General features: G+C 38.8%; 1 protein-coding gene and 1 long non-coding RNA gene across 2 annotated transcripts in view; one reads left to right on the plus strand and one right to left on the minus strand.

Moving 5' to 3' along the window:
• Window positions 1–635: 635 nt before the first annotated feature.
• LOC112636649 lies at window positions 636–19,775 on the minus strand. The gene is made up of 3 exons (XR_003122211.1): window positions 19,654–19,775; window positions 18,065–18,242; window positions 636–2,859 (listed from the first exon to the last, which is right to left on the minus strand). It is a non-coding gene; the product is annotated as an uncharacterized LOC112636649 (long non-coding RNA).
• MARCH7 (membrane associated ring-CH-type finger 7) overlaps window positions 19,554–19,795 on the plus strand; it is a 55,651-nt gene continuing 55,409 nt past the window's right edge. Inside the window, exon 1 of the mRNA XM_025405443.1 lies at window positions 19,554–19,792. The gene's annotated coding sequence lies outside the window, so the exon portion shown is untranslated. The remainder of the gene's footprint in view (window positions 19,793–19,795) is intronic.

Consider the following 19,795-nt stretch of genomic DNA (forward strand, 5'->3'; position numbering starts at 1 on the left):
CAAGTCTGTAGAATCTGGGCATGGCAGCACACACCTGCAATCGCAGTCATTCAGGAGGCTGAGGCTGGAGGATCACTTGAGGATAGGAGTTCAAGACCAGTCTGGGCAACATAGTGAGACCTGTCTCTTTAAAATAAAAAATTAAAAAACAAAAAACTACATATAAATGGACCTGTGCAGTTCAAACTTGTTTTGCTCAAGGGTCAACTGTAAATCCCATATGGTCATAATGTGTTATTTTATTTTAGAGACAGAGTTTCATTCTGTCACCAAGGTTGTAGTACAATGGTACTACAGCTCAGTAGCACTACAGAGTACAACAGCTCACAGCCTTTAACTCCTTGGCTCAAGCCACCGTCCTTTCTCAGCTTCCCAAGTAGCTAGGACTATAGGTACATGCCACCATGCCGGTTAATTTTTAAATTTTTTCATAGACACAGGGTGTCACTGGTCTTGAACTCCTGGCTTCAAGTGATCCTCCTGTGTTGACCTCCAAAAGCACTGGGTTTATAGGTGTAAGCCACCATGCCCAGCTTATTTTCCTAATATATGATATCGGAATTTGTTTGCTAATATTTTATTTAGTACTTGGTATGAATATATACAATTGATATTGGTTTATAATTTTTTTTTCCTTTTTGTGCTGTCTTTAGGAATTGGTATTATCCACATTCAAGGCTCTGCACCAGTTTATGGAGCACTGAGACTATCTTTGAGTGTTTCATAGATTATCTCTACAAAACCATCTGGGACTGGTGCTTTTTAATGAGGTGGATCCTTGACATTCTTTTCTATTTCTTCTACAGAAATTGAACTTTCTCAAATGTGGCCAATTTTGATGAAATATATTTGCCTTAAAAATAAACTTTTTTTTTTTTAAGACAGGGTCTCACTCTGCCTCCCAGGCTAAGGGCAATAGTGAGATCATGGCTCACTGCAGTCTCCACCTCCTAGGCTCAAGCGATCCTCCCATCTGAGTCTCCCAAGTAGCTGGGACCATAGACATGTGCCACCATACCTAAGTTTTCATTTTTTGTAGAGACAGGGTCTCACTATGTTGCCCAGGCTGGTCTCAAAACTCCTAGATTCAAGGGATCCTCGCACCTCGACTTCTCAAAGTGTGAATCATTGCACCTGGCCATCTTTTTTTTTTTTTTTTTAAGAGATGGGGTCTCACAATGTTGCCCAGGCTGGAGTACCGTCACTATTCACAGGCACAGCCTCAAACTCCTGTTCTCAAGCAATCCTCCTTCCTCAACCTCTTGAGTAACTGGGACTTACAGGTGTGTACTACTGTGCCTGGCTGAAAGTGACTTTTTCATTTAAGTTTTCAAATTTATTTGGAAAGAAAAGTAGGTTCTTATATTTTTCAAAATTGAGGCATAATTTACATATCATAAAATTCACCCATGTGTTTTAAAGTGTTGTGTCTCCCTCCCCAACTAAATTCATGTGTAGAAGTCCTAACACCTCCACTACCTCAGAATGTGATTGTATTTGGAGACGGGACCTTTAAATAGACAAGTAAGGCAAAATGTCATGTATGTGGCCCTAATTCAATATGACTGGTGTCCTTATACAAGGAGGTTAGGACACAGACAACACACAGACCAAGGGGTGACCATGTGAGGCCACAGGGAAGTTAGCCATCTACAAGCCAAGAAAGAGGTCTGAGAATGAAAACAACCCTTGAGACATTTTGACTGTGGACTTCTAGACTCCATACGGTGAGAAAATACGTTTCTGTTGCTCAAGCCACCAGCCTGTAGTATTATTTGTTATGACAGTCCTAGCAAACAAATACATAAAATATATAATCCAGTGGCTTTTAGTATATTCACAACCTCATAAAACAAACACCAGTATCTAGTTGCAGTATATTTTCATCACTTCAAAAAGAAACCCTATACTCTTTAGCAGTCACTTCTACCTCTTGCTTTTCCCAGTACCTGGGAACCACTTATCTGTTTTCTAGCTCTATGGATTTGCCTATTCTGGACATTGATATAAATGGAATAATACAATATGTGACCCTCTATGTTTGGCTCCCATATCTAATGATAATGTTTTCAAGGTTCATCCATGCTGCACCATGCAGCAGAACTTCATTCCTTTTTAAGGCTAAATAATATTCCACTGGATGGATATACCACATTTTGTTTATCCATTTATCCATTGTTGCACATTTGGGTTGTTTCCACATTTTGGCTATTATGATATGAATGAACATTTGTGTATAGGGTTTTGTGTGACATGTGTTTTCAGTCCTCCTTAGTATATACTTAGTAATGATATTGCTGAGTCATATGGTAACTATAATTAAACTTCTGAGGACTGCTAAACTGCTTTCTGAAACAGCTGTGCCATTTTACATTCCTACCAACAATATATGAAGGTACCAATTTTCTACATCCTCATCAACATTTGTTACTAACTTTTTTATTGTAGCCATACTAGTGTGTGTGAAGAAATACTTCCCCTGTGGTTTTGATTTGCATTTCCCTAATGACTGCGGAGGCTGAGCATACATTTATTGTCTATTTTTTATGCATTTATTGGCTATTTTTATATCTTCTTTAGAAAAATACCTATTTAAATCCTTTGCCAATTTTACAATAATTGTAACCTATTTTACAATTAGATTATTTGTGTTTTTATTGTTGAGTTTTAAGAGGTTCTTTATTCTGGATACAGATGCCTTGTCATATATAGGATTTACAACCTTTTTCTCACATTCTGTGTGTTGTCTTTTCACTTGTTTGATGGTATCTTTTGAAGCAAAAGGTTTTTGTTTGTTTTAGTTTATGAGGTCCAATTTATCCAGCTTTCTTTGGTTGCTTATACTTGAAGGTGTCATATCTTAAAAAAAAAAACCACTAGTAGGTCAAGAATACTTACATGTAATATTCACATAACAATTTTTTCTACGAGTTGTACAGTTTTAGTACTTAAAGCTAGATCTTTAATCCATTTTAAATGAATTTTTGTGCATGGTGTGAGGTAGCGGTCCAACTTCATTCTCTGCATGTCAATTTCCATTTATCCCAGCATCATTTGTTAGAGAGGTTTTTCTTCCCCCATTGAATTATCTTGGCATTCTTGAAGAAAATGAATTGACCATAAATATAAGGGTCTAGTTATAAAGTCTCAGTTCTATTCCATTGATCTATATATCTATTTTTTTTTAAATTTTATTTGAGACAGAGTCTCACTCTGTTGCCCAGGGTGGAATGCAGTGGCGTGATCTTGGCTCATTGCAACCTCTGCCTCCTGGGTTTAAGTGATTCTCCTGTCACAGCCTCCTGAGTAGCTAGGAATACAGACACACATGCCACCATGCCTGGCTGAGTTTTTTTGTTTTTGTTTGTTTTAGTAGAGACAGCGTTTCATCATGTTGGTCAGACTGGTCTTGAACTCTTGACCTCAAGCGATCACCCAGCCTCGGCCTCCCAAAGTGCTGGGATTACAAGTGTGAGCCACTACACCTAGCCTATATATCTATTTTTATGCCTGTGTTTCTTAGGAGGGGGTTATAGGTATTTTCAGTAAATGAACATCATTTCCTATTATTTTACCTTCATTTTCTATTTTCTTTCAAAATTATTTATATAGTTAAAGATCCTGTCACTTCTTTTCTGTGAACAGGACTGGCTGTTTGAAATAGTTTACAAGATTCCTAGTTCAAAAATGACTTCTGCTTTTAGTAAAGTATGGTTTCTTTATTAGTTGGATTTGGGGGCAAGGCAGTGTGAGATTTGTCCTCCAATTAAAAAATATTTTTCTGTCTTGCAGGATCCTAAATTTTCCCCTTCTATTTTTCTTTTTCTTTCTTTTTTTTTTTTTTTTTTGAGACAGAGTCTCGCTCTGTCGCCCAGGCTGGAGTGCAGTGGCCGGATCTCAGCTCACTGCAAACTCCGCCTCCCAGGTTTACGCCATTCTCCTGCCTCAGCCTCCTGAGTAGCTGGGACTACAGGCGCCCGCCACATCGCCCGGCTAGTTTTTGTGTGTGTGTGTGTGTGTATTTTTTAGTAGAGACGGGGTTTCACCGTGTTAGCCAGGATGGTCTCGATCTCCTGACCTCGTGATCCACCCGTCTCGGCCTCCCAAAGTGCTGGGATTACAGGCTTGAGCCACCGCGCCCGGCCCCTTCTATTTTTCTTAACTGTTTAGTTTTCAGTTTAACCCTTCCTTTTTTACCCTCTTCTCCCCTAATGAGTGCCTTTCCAAAACTACCTTTTTGAGCCCATATACACTTGTAAGTCCCTTCCCTGTAGTCTCCTCTGATCTATCAGTATTTCTTAGGAGGAAATTCTTCTGGAAATGTCTTTAGATGAATATCTTAAGCCTGTCACTAGCTTCTTTCTTCTCCTCTGCAGTTTTTCCCAGATCACCCTTGCTTTCCACTACAGCTTGCACAAAGGCATGAATAATGGCTGGCTAGGATTTAGTATGTATTTTTCTACTTACACATAATTTGAAGTTGGAACATTCTCTGCCTTCTAATATTAACATATGGTTATGTGTAGTTTTTTTTTTTTTGAGACGGAGTCTTGCTCTGTCACCCAGGCTGGAGTGCAGTGGCGCCATCTCGGCTCACTGCAACCTCTGCCTCCCAGGTTCAAGTGATTCTCCTGCCTCAGTCTCCCAAGTAGCTGTGACTACAGGCGCATGCCACCACGCTTGGCTAATTGTTGTATTTTTGTAGAGACAGGATTTCACCATATTGGTCAGGCTGGTCTTGAACTCCTGACCTCAGGCGATCCACTCACCTCGGCCTCCCAAAGTGCTGGGATTACAGGTGTGAGTCACTGTGTCCAGCCTGGTTATGTGTAGTTTCATGTGTTCATCTTTATAGTTTTTCGGAAGATGTGTGAGGATTTTCCGAGTAACGCATTTGCCATTACTTTAGTTCCCCAGTCAATCTTTTAATAGTTTTGTAAATATTTTGTCTGCTTGTTTTTTCTGGATAAAGAATTATCAGGTTTTTAATGGTCTGGGATATGTCTATTCTAGTATTGCAATGGTAATACCTGCTTAAGGATAATATTGAAATTGGCTAATCTTAATGGACTCATTGGTTAATATATACTAAGATAAATTCTTCCAAAAGATACTATACTCCTACCATAACAAACAATTCATAAATCATGTGATATCAGAAATTACACAGAAAAAAACACTGTTCACTAAAATACAAAATAATGTAAAAGTCTTTTATGCAAAACGAGCTACTTGCTTTTGTTTAGGGGCTCTCTCCACTAGGACAATCATTTTTATATTTAAACAGTCAAATTCAATAAATAAGTAGTTTATCACCCTGGCTATATGAAAAGAGTATTTGAATCACGGTCTATAGCAATTTTGGCTTTTTTTGCACTTTGCTTACCAGAAGAGAATCTATGTAACTTAATGATCATGATATTAAAAACAAACATTGAATGAAATCACTAACTTCTTAAATATAAATATCTTACATATGTTTATACTTAGAGGATTTTACCTTGGAATACTCATTTTAATAAAGACATCTCTTTAAACTGTCATGACAATATTTTTATTGTCAAGTTTATTCTTGGAGGTACAATAGCATTTCTTAGCATTACACTGATTTTATTTTATATGGGGGTTAAAGTTGAGTAATGGAAATTTGGAACTACTCAGGTTCCATCAGTTAAATACTATGTGATCTTAGGTAAGTAACTTTGCCTCCCTCAGCTTTTGTTTTTTCATATGAAATATGTAATTAATTTAACAATACCTATTATTAGAGAGATTTTGAAAGGTTTAGTGTTTGTAAAATACTTTGAGTATCAGAATGAAAAGACTCCATTGCAAATTACTAACAATTATAAATTTGCCCAGTACATATTAGCATGCTAATCACCAATGCTAGAAGTTTCGTTGCAGTACCGTATAAGTTTAAGAGTTTTCCACAAATCTCTCTCTACTTAGTATAAAAATATTTTACTAGGCCAAGCATAGTGGCTCATGCCTGTAATCCTAACACTTTGGGATGCTGAGGGGGGAGGATTGCTTGAGTCCATGAGTTTGAGACCAGTCGGGGCAATATGGCAAGACCCCATCTCTACAAAAAAAATAAAAAATTAGCTGGGCATGGTAGCATGCACCTATGGTCCCAGTTACTCAGATGACTTGAGCCCAGGAGTTTGAGGCTGCAGTGAGCTGTGACTGCACCATTGCACTCTAGCCTGGGCAACAGAGCGAGACCCTGTCCCCCACCTTCCCACAAAAAAAAAAAAAAAAAAAAAGAAGAGAATATTTAGCCCTTTCTAGTAAGTACTATATATTATATAGTATTGCAAACTGCCTAGTTTTTCTCAATACAAAAATATTTTAATATGTACTGCTACTTCATGTATTAAGAATGTTTAGCCCTTCTCATCATATTTTTATAAAATAGTGAGATGACTTTAATAATCCCCTAAATCAAAGCTTTTTTCTCAATGCTTCTTAGGAGTAAAAAATCTGACTATTCATTTTATAATTTTAACCAAAGCAATAGTAATTTTTAAATTTCTAATAGTTATAAATATTTCTTACATAATTGAATAGTAACTTGAACTGAAGATTTTTTTAGCAACAAAACAATATTTACTCTATCTGTCCAAAACATATTAGTGCCAGATAATTACTACTTCACTTCTTTAAGCAATTTAAAACACAAAAAACTACAGCAACGTGTCTGCTCATTACTTCAACATTTATTGAGTGCCTATAGCTTGCAAGAACTGTCTTCTGGTAATCCTGGATATCAGAAGTAGCATGTGGTAACAGAGCAAGGAATATAGGGTAGTAGCAGACATACCCAGTATCCTCAGTGGGGCTGAGAACATACAACTGAGGACAGTCTCAACCTCCCTTGTAAAATTGTGATATACTTTCCTTGGAAGTTTTTGGATTGTATAGAAAATCAATATTTAGGTTGGTCCAAGCACATCAACACTTATTTAAAAGCTCCAGGGTCAGGCACAGTGGCTCAAACTTATAATCCCAACACTTGGGGAGGCCAAGATGAGAGGACTGCTTTAGGCCAGGAGTTTGAGACAAGCCTGGGCAACACAGTGAGACCCATCTTTTTCTAAAAAATGAGCTGAGTGTGGTGGTGCACGCCTGTAGTCCTAGGTACTTGGGAAGCTGAGTTAGGAGGATCACTCGAGTCCAGGAGTTTGAGGTTGCAGTGAACTATGATCACACCACTGGACTCCAGCCTAGGTGACAGAGCAAGACCCTGTCTCTTAGAGGAAAAAAAAAGAGCTGGGGTTAGAAACAAAATGAATTTTCAAAGTTTATTCTTCACAGAGCTTACAATAAATCAGTGGAAAAATGCTGTTTAATATTTTGCCTCAGCACTTTGATTAATCAGTCACTCCTAATGTTGCTTCTTACTTCTTTCTACCCATCTGAATCCCATCCTTTTCTGGGCCCAGTTGTAAAGCCATATCCACAAAACCTACAATATATTTTATTCACTCTTAATTACAATGAATTTTATCAACTCACAACTCCTAGAATTTTATCTATGCTGCTTATCTGCAACGTTCTGGAGTCTGGGAAGTCCAACATCAAGGTGCCAGTTGGACTGGTATCTGGTGAGAGCTACTCTCTGCTTTCAAGACAGCATTTTATTGCTGCTTCCTCTAGAGAGGAGGAATGTTGTCTCCTAACATGACAGAAAAGACAGTGAACCCACTCCCCTCAAGCCCTTTTTCAAGGGCCCTAATCCCATCCATGAAGGCTCTGCCCTTATGACTCAATCACCTCACAAGTGCTCCAGCTCTTAACTATCGCATTGGTAGTATTATAATACTATTTAAGAATTATGGAGGACATTCAGACCACAGAACTTCACTAATAGCAGACTTAGAATTTACAAAACAATTTCAGTTGTTCCTTATTATAGGGGGGAAGTAGTTCCACGACCTCCAGTGGATATCAAAATCTATGAATGCTCAAGTCCCCTATATAAAATGGTGTACTATTTCATACAACCTACGTAATCCTCCTGTATACTTTAAATCATCTCTAGATTACTTATAATATCTAATACAATGTAAATGCTACGTAAAAATTGTTATACTGTTCCTTAATTTGTATTTTTTTATTACTGTTTTTTGTTTGTTTTTGAGATACAGTTTTGCCCCGATGGCCCAGGCAGGAGTGCAGTGGCGTGATCTGAGCTCACTGCAACCTCCGCCTCCAGGGTTCCAGTGATTCCTCTGCCTCAGCCTCTCAAGTAGCTGGGACTACAGGCATACGCCACCATGCCCGGCTGACTTTCATATTTTTTTGTAGAGAGGGGGTTTCACCATATTGGCCAGACTGGTCTCGAACTCCTGACCTCGTGATCCGCCCACCCAAAGTGTTGGGATTACAGGCATGAGCCACCATGTCCTGCCCTATATTGTCGTTTCTTCTTGTTTTTTTCCTCGAATATTTATTGATAGGTGGCTGGTTGAATCCAAGGATGTGGAACACACAGATGAATTCTATCTAACTTAAGTTCCATTTAGCAGAATCTTTTTACACTAATGGGCAAGACAAATAATTTCTCAATTTCATAAAGTGATATCTCGTTTTTATGAGAGAAAGATATTCAAGTAAAATTTATATTAAATTCCTAGTTGTTACATAGATTAAATATGTGATTTAATCATGCTTAACATTAGAGCAAATTTAATTGGCAAACACATTCTTCATTAAAGAAAAATATTACAAAACTTAATTTTACTGTACTAAATAGAAGAATGCTTGGTCTCCCATAAAAACTACAGAATAAAATTTATTTCTAATCAATGGCAATAAAAAAAGTTTTAATATATTCTATAAATGAAACATCAATGTCACTAAAAAGACACATTTATTGTAAAATACAATTTATACATACGATTTCAAGCAAGAATTTTAAAACAAAGTGTTATAGACACAAACAGAATCTGTTCTTTTTTTATTTTTCCTCTTCTCATTAATTTCTGTAAATAATAATGAAGGCTACTCTAATTATTTCTTGATTTTTAATAGGAGTATATAGTCTCATTCTTAAACATTGAGGATCTATATCATTTCTTTTTTTTAAATAGAGGAAACTTACTCATCTCTATGGATTGATGGATGCTAAATTCAAACTTTAAAAAATTCAGGGAAGAGAGAAATGTTCTGTTACAACTAATTAAAAATGTATGATGTATTTTTTAATAGTCGTATTTGTAGTTTTAAAATTTGACTTCATATTTTAGTCTTATTTATGTATATATAATACATAATATACATTTTATAATATATTTTAATGTTGTATATTGTATATTTTTATAACACAATATATTTTATAATACATTATGTATTTTATATGTATATATTTTTTGAAACAGAGTCTTGCTCTGTCGCCTAGGATGGAGTGCAGTGGCGTGATCTTGGCTCACTGCAACCTCCACCTCCCAAGTTCCAGTAATTCTCCTGCCTTAACCTCCTGAGTAGGAAGGACTACAGGCGCACACCACCATGCCCAGCTAATTTTTGTATTTTTAGTAGAGAAAGAGTTTCACCATGTTGGCCAGGCTGGTCTTGAACTCCTGACCTCAGGTGATTGCCTGCCTCAGCCTCCCAAAGTGCTGGAATTACAGACATGAACCACTGTGCCCAGCCATTTTATATTTTATATCCACATCTACCTTAGTTTTTGTAGATTTTTTTCACTACGTATCTGTGCTAATTTTGTTGGTTCTGCTAGCAAAATCCAAAAACTTCTAAGCAAGATGTAAAAGCTTCTATTCAATGTGTAAGAGTTGTTTTCCTCCCATTTTGGCTGATTAAAAAGCAAAGTGTTATCATATTTTTAGTTCTTTCCATACATTTTTCTTTCAATCAGAATTAATGCTAATTATGTCTATGTAGCTTTCTTCTAAGCACAGACAAGAGTAAACACTAGCTATTTTCATTTCTGGATATTATCAAGAATTATTAAAATTTAACTTAAAAACTCTTTACCCAGACTTTGAAAAGACAGATTTTCATCTGCCCAATTTTTAATGCTACCATTTAATTAATGACTTATTAATACATCCCATTAAAGTCTTGACATAAAACTTTACAAAAAAATTTTTATTTTAATAGTTCTTCAATTTGTATTATTATCGGTAATAACGAAATAGATGGATCCGGAAAGTATTTGGTTATTAACACAAGAAAGTGAAGCCTAATGCAAAACAGTCATATCATTATGCTTATAAGACTGTTCCAGGGCTTACAAGGAAATCATATATTCATTAAAATGATTTTTCACATTTTCATTCCTATCTTAGGACCCCAATATGCAAAAACATGTTTAAAACTTTCTTTCTTTTGGCCGGGTGCGGTGGCTCACACCTGTAATCCCAGAACTTTGGGAGGTCGAGGTGGGCAGATCACGAGGTCAGGAGATCGAGACCATCCTGGCTAACACAGTGAAACCTCATCTCTACTAAAAACACAAACAATTAGCTAGGTGTGGTGGCAGGCGCCTGTAGTCCCAGCTACTCAAGAGGGAGGCTGAGGCAGGAGAATGGCATGAACCCGGGAGGCGGAGCTTGCAGTGAGCCGAGATTGCGCCACTGCACTCCAGCCTGGGCTACAGAGCGAGACTCCATCTCAAAAAAAAAAAAAAAAAAACTTTCTTTTTTTGAGATGGAGTCTCGCTCTGTAGCCCAGGCTGGAGGGTTTTTTTTTGAGATGGAGTCTCGTTCTGTAGCCCAGGCTGGAGTGCAGTGGCGCAATCTTTACTTACTACAACCTCTGCCTCCTGCGTTCAAGCAATTCTCCCTGCCTCAGATTTCCAAGTAGCTTGGATTATAGGCTTCTGCCACCATACCCATCTAATTTTTGTATTTTGTTTTAGTAGAGATAGGATTTCACCATGTTGGCCAGGTTGGTCTTGAACTCCTGACCTCAAGTAATCTGTCCGCCTCAGCCTCCCAAAGTGCTGGGATTATAGGTGTGAGCGGCTGCGCCCAGCCAAAACTTTCCATTTAAGTAACTATTTGTGATAAACATAAGTTTAAAAAATACCTTAATAAATGGACTTTAAAACAATGAAATAATCACATCCGCCCCCCGCCCCTGCAAAAGAAAAAGCTTTCCCACAAATGTAGGCAAAATTAATCCTATGCAAACAAACAAAAAAAGCGCTGAGTTACACAGCCTCTAAAAACAGAATTAAAATTCAATTTTGGGCCAGGTGTGGTGGCTTGCGCCTGTAATCCCAGCACTTTGGAAGGCTGAGGTGAGCAGATTGCTTGACCTCCCTGGAGGTCAAGACCAGCCTTGGCAACACAGCGAAACCCTGTCACTAAAGAAAATACAAAAGTCAGTCAGTAGTCCCAGCTACTTGGAAGGCTGAGGTGATAGGATCTCTTGCGCCCAGGAGGTCCAGGCTAGCGTGAGTAGTGATCGTACCACTGTACTCCAGCCTGGGCAACAGAACAAGACCCTGTCTCAAAAAAAAAAGAAAAATTTGAAAAGTGCAGAGGTCTCAGCTTCAAAGACAACAATCAACCATTACCACCAACATGCTTATGTGCCATGCTAAAGTTAAGACTTACAAACATAAATATAAGATAAATATTTTAAGTGTGTTACCATTCCCATACCATTTTATGATGATGTAATAAAAAAATATGCAGGATTTCTTCTATACTGTCCTTGGTATAAATGGCATGCTTGCTGTCAAGAGCATTGAAGCTCCAGGGTGAGAAACTTAGAATGGACTCTGGGATAAAAAATAGGGTTATTTGAGAAACTAGTTAAGTAGTACATATGCTGTATGTATATAGTTTTTAAATTATTATTATAATATGCAAAAGTACAGATGAGGTGTTTCTAAATAACTGGAGTATATGTACTCAATGGCTTTATCCAACTGCTAAGAAAGTGAAACAGGAATAGTGGGAAAAATAAGTTAACATCATTCCTAGGCATGCTGGTAGTATAACATGCACTGTATAATGCAAAATCAGTTAGGTGTATTGGGTGATTCTGGAGGACACAGTTACCATTTCCTTCCTTCCTCCCTTCCTCCCTTCCTCCCTCCCTTCCTCCCTCCCTCTCTCACTTGCTCTCTCTTTTTTTTCTTTATTTTTGAGATGGAGTTTCGCTCTTGTTGCCCAGGCTGGAGTGCAAAGGCACGATCTCGGCTCACTGCAACCTCCACCTCCCAGGTTCAAGTGATTCTCCTGTCTCGGCCTCCCGAGTAGCTGAGATTACAGGTGTGCACCACCACGCCCAGCTAATTTTGGATTTTTAGTAGAGATGGGTTTCACTATGTTGGCCAGGCTGGTCTCAAACTCCTGAATTCAGGTGATCCACCCACCTCAGCTTCCCCAAGTGCTGGGATTACAGGCGTGAGCCACCGTGTCCGGCCTTTACTTTTTTATTTATTTATTTATTTTTTGAGACGGATCTTGCTCTATCGCCCAGGCTGGAGTGCAGTGGTGCACTCTCGGTTCACTGCATGCTCCGCCTCCTGGGTTCTTGCCATTCTCCTGCCTCAGCCTCCCAAGTAGCTGGGACTACAGGCGCCTGCCACCACACCCAGTTAATTTTTTGTATTTTTAATAGAGATGGGGTTTCACCATGTCAGCCAGGATGGTCTCGATCTCCTGTCCTCGTGATCCACCCGCCTTGGCCTCCCAAAGTGCTAGGATTACAGGCGTGAGCCATCGCTCCCAGTCTCATCCGGCCTTTTTTGTTTTGTTGTTTTTTTTGGAGACAAGGTCTTGCTCTGTCGCCCAGGATGCCAGGCTGGGGTGCAGTGGCACAATCTCAGCTCACAGAAACCTTTGCCTCCTCAGCTCAAGCAATTCTCCCGCCTAAGCCCCCTAAGTAGCTTTGACTACAGGTGTGCGCCTCAAGTCTGGCTAATTTTTGTATTTTTTTGTAGAGATGGGGTCTCACTGTGTGGCCCAGGCTGGTCTTAAACTCCAGACTCAAGTGGTCTGCTCACCTTAGCCTCCCAAAGTGCTGGGATTATAGGTGTGAGCTACCACGTCCAGCCTAGTTACCACTTCTTATAAATGAACAAGTAGGTGACAGAAAAACAGAACAGTATTAATAAATGAGAAAGATTCAAAAGATACATAAACAGTATTTCGTTTTCTGAATAGTTTAACATTTATAGTTCTGAATAGTTTAGTTTTCAGAATAGAAAACCCAGAAATATATTCAGCATAAATTTAAAAATTCAATATATGACAAAGGTGGTCTTTCTAACTACAGAGAAAAGAATGGATTATTTAGGAATGCTACTGGCACACCTGGCTATCTATTGAGAATAAAATAAAATTAGATCCTATTACCTTACTCCATATACAAAAATGATATTTTTTAAGATGTAAGAGATCAATTGAGAATAATTAAGCACAATCTGGAAAATGTAGGATACTGCATGATAATATCAAGGGATAAGTAAGATTTTTTAAGACAAATTGGAAACCTAGAACTTATTAAACAAATCATTGACACATTTTACCATATAAACCTATCCATGGCAAAAAATACATGTAAAATCAATAGAAATGAAAAAAACACTGTGAAAGCAGCATAGTGATAATATCTATTACAAATCAAAAGCAAAGGCTAAACAACTAAATATCAATAGGGATTCAGAGAAAAGGTACTATAGAATGAAAAAAGTTAGATGAAGATGCATGCTTAAATTTGATTTCATTTTATAAATTAAATGGCAAAAAAAAACTCCATCAATACCAGTATTTCTATAAACATATGTAAGACACACACACACACACTCTTTTATGATTGTGTGACCATGCAGAAAATAAGGTGGGAAGATACACAGTAGTTGGTCAACATGAGCTGCAAAGGATGTTTGTGCAGTAGTAGACAGAGGCAGAAGAGCCAAATTAAAAAGGAAAAGAAAAAGGCAAGGAAAAGGTGAAAAACGGAAAAGAGAAGGACTACACTAAAATAGTAGGTATGATACAATCACATACATAGCTTTTTATAAAATTGTACACATATGTGGACATGAAAAAAAAATTTAAGATAAAACAGGATGCTGCCTAACTTGGCAGAAGGAATGCTCAAGGAATTTATATCAGTATCCCCTTCTGCTTCCAATCTCAAAAAAATGTAATCTGAAGTGGTCATGGAGGCCAAGCATGGTCCTTGATTATTATAATTCTGAAGTTCGTGTGTGTCTGTCTGTGTGTGTGTGTGCGAGTGCACACGCACGTGCACATTTGGCTGAACTCTATCACAGGAACAGAGGTTAGTTCAATTTGGTTTTATGGTTTACTCCAGAGGTCAGCAAACTTTCTGTACTAAATATTTTAGGATTTCTAAGTCATACCATCTCTGTCACAGCTACTAAACTATTGTCATTGTAGGGTGAAAGCAGTTAAACTGTGATGGTTAATTTTATATGACAGCTTGGCAAAGCTAGAGTACCCAGTTACTTAAGTAGCATTAATCTGGGCTGCTGTGGAGGTATTTTGTAGAAGTGGTTAATAGCTATAATCTGTAGACTTTAAAGAAATTACTCTTGATAATGTTGATGGGCCTCGTCCAATCAGCCTTAAGAGCAAAAACGGAAATTTCCTAGAAAAGAAATCCTGCCTTAAGAATGCAGCATCAACTCTGGTCTTAGTTTCCAGCCTGTGAACCTGCCCTACAAATTTCAAACTTGTCAGCCTCCACAATTACGTGAGCTAATTCCTTAAAATAAATATCTTCACAGACAGATAATGTATTTTATACTATGGTTCTGTTTTTCTGGAGAACCCTAATATATAATACGCAACAACAGACAATACATAATCTAACGGGCGTGCCTGTGTTCCAATAAAAGTATTTAAAATAACAGGTAGTGGGCTACATTTGGCCCGTGTACCACAGTTTTCCAACTCCTAGTTTTATCAATAATAAAAAAATAAGCCTGGGCATGGTGGAGCACACCTATAATCACAGCACTTTGGGAGGCCAAGGCAGGAGGATCATGAGAGACCAGGAGTTCAAGACCAAGAGTTCAACATACTGAGACCTCATCTCTATTAAAAATAATAATAAAGTATAGCTGTTGGCCGGGTGCAGTGGCTCACGCCTGTAATCCCAGCACTTTGGGAGGCCAAGCACTTTGGGAGGATCACCTTAGGTCAGGAGTTTGAGACCAGTCTGGCCAACATGGTGAAACCCCATCTCTACTAAAAATAGAAAAATTAGCCTGGCATGATGGCAGGCGCCTGTAATCTGAGTTACTCGGGAGGCTGAGGCAGGAGAACTGCTTGAACCTGGGAGGCGGAGGTTGCAATGAGCCGAGATTGAGCCACTGCATTCCAGCCTGGGAGACAAGAGTGAGACTCTGTCTCCAAAATAAATAAATAAATAAAATAAAATATAGCTGTTAACTGGATGTGGTACCGATGCCTGTAATTCCAGCACTTTGGGAGGCTGGGGAGGGAGGATCACTTGAGGCTTGGAGTTCAGGACCAGCCTGGGCAGCAAAAAATTTAAAAACAACTAGTCCCACACAGTGGTGGCACACCTGTAGTCACAGTCACTCAGGAGGCTGAGGCAGGAGGACAGCTTCAGCCTAGAAGTTTGAGGCTGCAGTGAATTATGATGGTACCACCATGCACTCCAGCCTGGGAAATGGAATGAGGCCTCATGTACTTAAAAACATGAATAAAATGTATCTGCTTTTCTTAAGCATTCTATGTATTTCAGACAGTGTGCAAGGTTTGAATTCCAAGTGTTCCACAAATTGGGGATTATTCATGGTGAGGCCAGATATTCTAGAGCAACTAAAAGCAGGAATGATCTTTCTAGAAGCAGTGAGATCTAGACTGTAAGCTTAGATGTAAGAGAGGTTTCTCAGAGAGGGTTTCAAGATAGTACTCTCTTTATGTGTTTTAATATCCTTTTATTTATTTATTTATTTAGAGACAGAGTCTGTCACCCAAGCCTGAATGCAGTGACATGATCACCGCTCACTGCAAGCCTCAACCTCCTGGGTTCAAGCAATCCTCCTGCCTCAGCCTCCCAAGTAGCTGGGATTACAGGCATGCACCAATGCACACAAGGCTAATTTTTAAAATTTTTTGTAGAGATGGGGCCTTGCTTTGTTGCCCAGGGTGGTCTCAAGCATCCTCCTGACTCAGCCTCTCAAAGTCCTGGGATTATAGGCTTGAGCCACTACATCTGGCCTCTATATTCTTTTAAATATTGGCTTGGAGAATTGAAAGTTTTTGATGCTAATCCGGCAGAAGTCAACCAACAGAATGTTTTGGATGTTCATGTACTAAATGTGGCAACTTTAAATAAAACTTGATGTGGGGAAAATAAAAATGCATAAAGGCACTAAATCAAGAGTTTATTATTTTTGTTATGAAAGGAATTCCTTACATCAAAGACTTAAAACAGTGGACCTTTAAGTAATATATCCCTTAGAAGTAGAAGTCCTCATGACATTTTGGGCTGGATAGAAAAATAAAAAAAAAAAGAAGCAGGGATCCTCGGCCAGGCACGGTGGCTCACGCCTGTAATCAGCACACTGGGAGGCCGAGGCAGGCAGATCACCTGAACAAGTTGTTCTCATGCAGGTAGACAGTAGAACAATAGTTACCAGAGGCTGCGAAGGGTATGTGTGTGGTGGGGGGTGGGGACAAAAAGAAGATAGTCAATGGGTACAAATATAAAGTTGGATAAAAGGAGTAAGTTCTAATGTTTGATAGTAGAGTGACTATGGTTAACAACATCATATTGTATTATTTCAAAATAGCTAGAAGGGAAGACTTGAAATACTACCAACACAGAAGTCATAAATGCTCTAGATGATGGTTATCCTAAATACCTTGACTTGATCATTACACATTCTATGTATGTAACAAAATATCCCATGTACCCCATAAATATATAAAAATACTATGTATCAATAAAAAATTATATGATTTGCAAAAAGCAAATGAACCCACATCTTTTCAATGTATCACTATTTATGCAAAGTAAAGGATATCTCTACAACTGCCCTTACCAAAGAGAAGCTTTTTAGAAGTTTAGGTTGTGGGATGAATAAAGGAGGGGAACACAAGAACTTTGAAATTCAGTATCTGAACGAGCATTCTAAGCTATCAGGTGGAAGAAATACTCAAAACCTAAAAGTAAAGGGCTGAATGACCATAGGTAAATGACAGACAAGTTTATAAAATAAAAGGGGAAAAATTAGTAATAGTCAATAAGATGCTAACTTAGAGAAGAAGCCAAGTTCAAAAATGAAAACTAAGATAAGTGGTGAGCGCAAGTGGTGAACAAAGATATTTAGATACAGAAAGGTACATCAGAGTCACTCATAAAGGATAAAAAGTTTAGCAAGGAAAGGTCAAGTGGGAGAACTCTGTGGATAAAAGGCAAACATGGTGTCTAGATTGTCTGGAACAGTTCTGACTTCAAACACTTGCCTGTCAAATCACTTTGTAATGATTTTTAGTTAAGAAACTATGGTCATTTTCCATGACCATGTTTTACCTATTCACATCCATAATTCCTAGCAAAATGTCTTTTTTTTTTTTTTTTTGCGATGGAGTTTCACTCTGTCACTCAGGCTGGAGTGCAGGGGTGTGATCTCGGCTCACTGCAACTTCCGCCTCCTGGGTTCAAGCGATTCTCCTGCCTCAGTCTCCCAAGTAGCGGGGACTACAGGCGCCTGCCACCACACCCAGCTAATTTTTTGTATTTTTAGTAGAGACAGGGTTTCACCATGTTAGCCAGGATGGTCTCCATCTCCTGACCTCATGATCCACCCACCTTGGCCTCCCAAAGTGCTGGTATTACAGGCATGAGCCATCACACCCGGCCGCAAAATGTCTTTACCGTAGCAAAATCTCAGTAATTATTTATCACTCACGATAATTACCTGAATACTAAAATCAGAGAGAGTACATTAAAAAGAAACACAATAACCATTCTTAAATAATAAAAACATATTCATCAGTGCTCTTTATTTACTAGCACCAATAAAAAATCAGAAGTTCTGTTTAACCTAGGAAATTGGTGTCATACTCACTTCATAATATCATCAGTGCTGGGTGGAGACAAAGCCATAATCTGCCACAATCTGCACCATCCTTGCCAGGTTTGGGAGTTCTGTAGAGTAGTTACCACTGCCAGGTCTGACTGCCATAGCTCAGGAAGAGGGAGCAGTCATTTCTCTTAGCATAATCTTGAGAAGATGTCTAAGGGACCTATGTAATATTAAGTCACAGAAAGAGAAAATATTATTGGTGGTTTAGACATGGAATGTAATAGCTTACAATTATGGAATGCTTACTGTGTTTCAGGAACTGATGCATTATCTCATCTAAACAACCCTATAGGGCATGGGTACTGTTACTAATCCCGTTTTACAGGAAACCTAGGTTTAGCAAGATTAAGGAATTGCTTGAGATAACAAAGGTAGTAAGAGGCAGGGCTGGAATTTGAACCCATATAGTCTGGTTCTTCAGGGTGTATACATCCGTGTATCTATAACCACAATAATGCAGGGGCACACAAACAGGCTGGAAAAAAATTATTTTTCTTTAAAGGGCAAATTAATTTCCTCAAAAGTAATCTCTGTTCACTTTACCCCATACCAGATGCTTATTTTCATTTCATATCCTAAAAGTTAGATTGGCACTTACATGCTAACTTAAAATACTAAACTTTAAATCTTTAAAATTTATAGTATTTTAGAATTTATCATAGTGAAACATGTACAGTCGTTTGTCCCCAGTACAGTAAAATAGGGATAGTGATTGATACTCCATTCCCTTCTGATGTAATGACAAATACATAGAAACACTGTGTTTCACTTATTGGAATTATTTGGATCCAAAGGATAGCTTTTAATACCCTAACAAAATAGGTCATTAAAAAAAATCAAGTGCCTTTCAGTATTCTTCCAAGTTTCAATAACTGATCTTTTCCATTAAAGAATTTCTGATTCATTATTCCAAATCAACATATCATCTAAATATTTCCACATATTTAGATGTAGATTTTCCCTAAACTATTTCCTTTTATTTATTAGTACTCATTCACATCTTAGTTTGCCACATTTACAGTTCTTTGAAAGTTTCATCTAATATTCACCTGACCATTCACCTCACAATTTTCCTCCCTCTTTCTAAATAGGTGAATTTGTTTACTGCAAAATCGATGGCTACGCTATTAAAGGTTACTATCACGATTTAAAAAGACATGATCACCATCACCAAGATTTACTTACCACAAGGAAATTATCACAAGGTTGGACAAACAGGCTCCAACTCTTAAGGGAAAGAGCTTGCAGTCAGATCACACAGGGAGGGCAGGGAAGCAAGCGGGGAGGGGTAGGTCGGAAAAGGCAGTGCTTGATTCAATTCAACATTCACTGCGCCACTTACCAAGCGCCAGAAAAAGAAAAAAAAAGCCAACGAGCTGGGCGTTATTTCGAGCACGGGGCCCTGCAGGTTGGCCTGTGGGCGGGGACCCGGCGCCCGGGAGGGAAGGGGCTGGCTCTGAGACGCTAGCCGGGCGGGGACAGCCACCCAGGGCCGGGCCTCCAGCGTCCGACGCCCGCACACTCGCCAGCCCAGCTGCCGGTACGCCAGCCAGCCAGCCGCTGCCGCTTACCAGTGGCGCCTCGCTGACTCCCCGGGGGCAGCTCTTCAACGGTTCCAGCAGTCAGAGCACCACCCCGCGGTGGGGTACCTCCAGCCCGCCCGCAGCTCTCGGTCCCCGCAGCTCCGCCACTCTCGCGAGAAGCTAGGAAGTC

The sequence above is a fragment of the Theropithecus gelada genome, chromosome 12 (genome assembly GCF_003255815.1).
Source record: "Theropithecus gelada isolate Dixy chromosome 12, Tgel_1.0, whole genome shotgun sequence".
In the NCBI taxonomy this organism is placed as follows: Eukaryota; Metazoa; Chordata; class Mammalia; order Primates; family Cercopithecidae; genus Theropithecus; species Theropithecus gelada.